The following is a 5134-nucleotide window of genomic DNA, read 5'->3' as shown; positions in this document are numbered from 1 at the left end:
TTAGTAAGAGCTTCATAATGTTAAATTCTTTTTCTTATCTGAGAATTTTACGTTCTCAACAAGTGTAATGTTTAATGTTGTGGGTCAACTTGACCTAGCTGAGATGTACTTAGAAATGTGATCAAATAGACTCCTAGGTAGATCTATGAGGATATTGGGAAATAAGATTGGTCTTCATATTGTAAGACTGAGGTAGAGCTTACCCGCTTTCATGTGAAAAGCCCTCATCCGATCAGATGGTGATCTCAATAGAACAGAAAGCCTGATGCCCAGAGATCAGGGCGGGGACTCCTCTTGCCTTTCTGCTTTAAGCAGACGCCTGGGTTTTTGCTGACTTTCACCCTCCAGTCTCCGGCCTGCTACCTGGGAACCAGGACTGCACTGTGGCTCTGCTGGCTTGCCAGCTGCAGTTCCTGGGACTTCCTATCTAGCCTGTTAGTTTTGTCTGTCTGGAGGTCTTGGGCCAATGTAGCGAATCTACCAAAGGTGATATCTGGAAATCAGAGCCATTCCAATCTGAAAGTACTGGATCCCCTTTATTTAACACCACCACACATTAGGGTTCTCTAAAACTAGTGAATATTTCAGGAAAACAAAAATAGATTGATAGTGAGCCTTGAATTTGAATAGAAATTTGACAAAATTTGGGGAAAGATTTCCTTCATAAACCAAAAGAATTGCCTGAGGTCCAGCATGGAGGTAGGAGGGGAAGGCAGAAAATTATTTCCAATTGTAGGGTTAATACCTATAATATGCAATGTTCATTGGCCACTTGTTAGGGTCTGTAAACAAGTCGTGATGGCGCCTGGCATTTTGACAGAGGGAGTGGTTTGTAAGGTGGCGCCAGGGAGCCATTAAGTGTGGAGATTCCTCATTGGTTGACTGCTGTATCTAGTTTATGTTAATTAAGATAAGTTGTGTGTAATGTATATATACCCCTCCTGTCCTACAATAAATAAACGGCTCCCACTCCTGCTGTATCAATGTATATAAGTTGCTTGTCACCCCCAGGTTATTTTGCTGCAGCTGGACTGCGGCAGCCACTTATTAAATGAAACTGGAAAAAATCAGAGATGGTCAACTGGAAATGCCAGATATAGGTCAGATGAGAGGACAATAGTTGAGGAGTCACTTGAGTCGGTTTCTGATCTGGGGACAAAGACCCGCTCTTCTTTGACTATTCATTAGTTGGTGTGGACAAAGAAGCTATTTAAAAAGAAAAATGCTGTGGCTCGAGTCTGATGCAGTGGCATATGCCTGTAATCCCAGCAGCTTTCAAGGCTGGGCAGGAGGATTGCAAGTTCAAAGTCAGCCTCAGCAACTTAGGAAGGCCCTAAGCAACTCAACAAGACTCTGGTTCAAAATTAAAAAATAAAAAGGGCTGGGGATGTGGCTCTATGGCTCAGCACCCCTGGATTCAATCCCTGATACCAGTAAAAAAAAAAAAAAATCTTGCCACTTAAATGAAAAGGAAGTCTATTCTTCCCTCCATCCATTGCCCAAAAGCAACTTGTAACAGTCCAGGGAGTATTTTGTCATTCTTTGTATTTGTAGACCTTGTAGTCTCTGAATACACAGTGTTTATTATCTAGGTATCATGTTTCCTTAGTGAAGGAGACTAGACCAGGTGAGGTCATACCTTTTCCTTTTAAGATCCTGACCGGGAAATGGCACATGTCAACTAACATGATACTAGTCAGGATTTTGTCCCATGGCCACACTTCCCTGCAGGGACATGTGCTGTGCTAAAACTCAACGACTTTGGCATTAGGATACAGCAGAGCCTGTGAGATATTTAGCAGTTTGTTACAAACTCCTAAATATAATGTGCGCCTTCCACATGGAGGTGATTACATACTTCGTCATAAGATACACATATTTCATCCGGGGCCTCTGTAGACTGCTAATTCCTATCTGTGTGTACGCCACGGCCTAAAACTGGACCTGGCACATCACACAGAGGACGTGAAAAGCCACCCATATGGCATGGTTTTTAGGTGCTGGACCATTGTGTAAGAAATGGAGCACATGCTATGAGTGTTCAGATAGACACACACAAACACATACATGCACACACACACACACACAAAAAAAAAAAAGATTAGCAAAATCAACAATCTATCCAAAACCCTCCATTTATTTGCTTCTGAACTCAGTGAACACCCCTCCAAAAAAATTACACACACACACACACACATTTTTTTCCTTATAGCTGGGATGGATATAGAAAAAGACACTTGGAGAAAGTGGAACTGCTTATGGTTTTTTGTTTGCTTTTTTTGTTCTGCTTTCTTTATTTTTGGGGCCTCTCTTTTTTCTCTCCCACTGGTTCTTGAAATAGCTGTGCTCTGATGGGTGGCATGACCCAGTCCCTGAGGGTATGCGGATCACCAATATGGATTAGGAGAGACAGAGGGATGGGCCTGGATGCCTTCTCCATCTTTTTTAACTAGTTAATCTATAAAGGACCATGCTGTCCTTTGAGAACTCCATGTACCTTGGACCACTCTGAAGGCTGCTGGTCTATAGAGAGGATGCACAGTAGCAAGGCTTAGAGGTCCTTGGAGAGTCTCCAAGACCATACTAGAGGGACCACTCAAGATGCTGGGGACCATAGAGAAGAAATGAGCAGCCAGGGCTGGTGGCCCACACCTGTAATTCAAGTGGCTTCGGGGGCAGCTTCCGAACCAACCTTAGCAACAGTGAGGCACTAAGCAACTCAGTGAGACCCTGTCTCTAAATAAAATGCAAAATAGGGCTGGGGATGTGGCTCAGTGGCAGAGTGTCCCTGAGTTCAACCTCTGTACCACCACCCCCCCACCAAAAAAAATAGAAGAAATGAGCAGCTAATAGGAATGAATAAATCTTGTCAGGTCACTTCTCAACCTAAAACCCTGGGAAGCTTACTGGCGCTCTAGGTCTAAGGTCCAAAGCCCTTGCTTGGCTCCCAATCTCCCCCACAGTCTGCATGGCTACTTCTTCAGCCACGTGCAAGATTTCTTTCCCCAGGCCTTTGGGAACGTCCACACTGGCCTTCTGTAGTCCTTCAGATGTGACTGAGTCTCCTGCCCGAGGAATTTTGTGCAAATGGTTCTTCCATCTGGGGCAGCTTTCTTCCTCCACCTTTTCTCCCAGTTGGCTCCAGAATGTTCTTCCCTGCCCCTCAACATTAGCCAGAGCCCCATGACAGCACCCTTCATTTGCCCTTGGTGTTTACCACCTTCAACGGCTTGCCCCCTGCATTTTCTTCATTGGACTATATGTTCCTTAAAGGCAGGCCTCCAGTCTGTCTCATTTGCCCTGGGAACCACCATCCTGTTCTTCTGACAGATGACACCAGCCCTTTGAGAAATGTCTCCATGCTTTTGAAGATAATTCTCTGAGCTGGCTGGGTGGTGCTACCAAAAAATATGAGGATCCAATGTGCTCTTCCTGCTTGGTCTCTTCCAAATCCATCTGGGAAGCCAGAGGTGTGAAGGGCAGACAGACATCATTGATGGGGATCCTGGCGGGGGGGAGGGGTGTGGATCAGCTAGGGAGCCAGGCCAGGACTCTTGCTGTGAAATAGGAACATTTTCAAGGGAAATGATCCTCTGTTGGAACTCCTCAGTTCCAAGGTGGTCATCCACTCTGATTGTTATGTAGTGACAATAATTCGCCTGTGGAAAAAATGTAGTCCCCCGAGGTAGCTCTACTCTTACAATTAAATTCCAACTGAAATCCTGACAATGCTCAGTTGGACTCAAACCAGAGTGCGACACTTCCCCAGCCTTACACTGGAACCTGCAGTCACACCAGCAAAGCCACCCGAATGGCGACAAGACGTCAGTACTTTCTGAGAAAGACGGATTGGGAATTTAGAACCCCCGAAACTGTAGACTTGGGGGAAATCATTCTGTTGAAATCAGCCTGTATATGTCAAGTTGGGTTTAGTCTTCAGGGTTCTGTCATTTATTCAATTTTCTCTAAGTCATTTATTCACTCAGTTACTATATGCTGCCTTTGGGGCCAGTCATCAAAGTGTGAAATTCTTTCTGCTCACAAGAAGTCTGTCTACTTTGACAGACAGACATGGGAAAATAAGTACCACCATGTGCTGGCGGAATGGCAGTGTATTTACAGTTTCCAAATGCAAATGATACACCCATCACTGAGGGGAAAATGTATCCTGAACAGTCGGGTGCAACCCTGGAAGGACCAATCCTGCTTTTACTGAACCTCTGGCATCTACTATAGCTGGAGACTCTCAGTTTCTCACATGCTCCATATTTCAGTGCTGCATGGAACCATCCTCTACCCTAAACTAGCAAGCCCAAAAGGCATCATTCCACTAATTTTAGCAAATCTGTTACTTTTTTTTTTAAGTGCTTTACTTAAAACCTTGGTATTATTAGTGTTTTCAGAGTTCTTAGCAAAGTATCAAATGATGCTCAAGGAAATGGTTTGCATTGCACCACTTTATGGGAATAGTCTATTCAGTCTGTAACCTTAGTGCTTGCATATCAAAGAATCTATACATAAAGTTTCAACTTATCCTCCATAACATGAGGCATTTAGGTTTAGTGGATCAAAAATTAAATTCTAGCTACATTACTAGGAATTACATTATAATAATAAATTTAGGAAGCATTAGCTCATTTGCATAATCCTATCCATATGACCACATGACTGGGGCATGGATAAACACATGTGTTAGGGAGAAACCTATATTATGGAATAGTGCAGGAGCTGTTGGAAAGATGTTCTGTCTTTTGAGGGGCTGCAGGACTTGGTATGACGTTGGAAAGATGTTCTGTCTTTTGAGGGGCTGCAGGACTTGGTATGACGTTGGAAAGACATAGGCCTATCTATTATTGTAAGCAGAATTCCTACCACCACATGCAGATCAATGTCAAAGACAAACTGAAGAAGAAAGTTGATTTTTAATGTAAATTTGAGCACCTATAGCAATCCGTACCTAAAGCTACCTACCACTGGTCTTCCATAAAAGTGAGCCCCAAATTATTTTTTTGTGTTCAAGTCTACAAGTTAGGCTGCATGTCAATTGCAAACAAGAAACTTAATCAGTTCATTACCACAAAAAGGAGAAATTAGAAAGAAAGGTGACCATAAGACAAGTATAAGCAACTCCATA

The sequence above is a fragment of the Callospermophilus lateralis genome, chromosome 11, assembly GCF_048772815.1.
Source record: "Callospermophilus lateralis isolate mCalLat2 chromosome 11, mCalLat2.hap1, whole genome shotgun sequence".
Classification (NCBI taxonomy): domain Eukaryota; kingdom Metazoa; phylum Chordata; class Mammalia; order Rodentia; family Sciuridae; genus Callospermophilus; species Callospermophilus lateralis.
Note: the sequence above shows the minus strand (reverse complement) of the source record.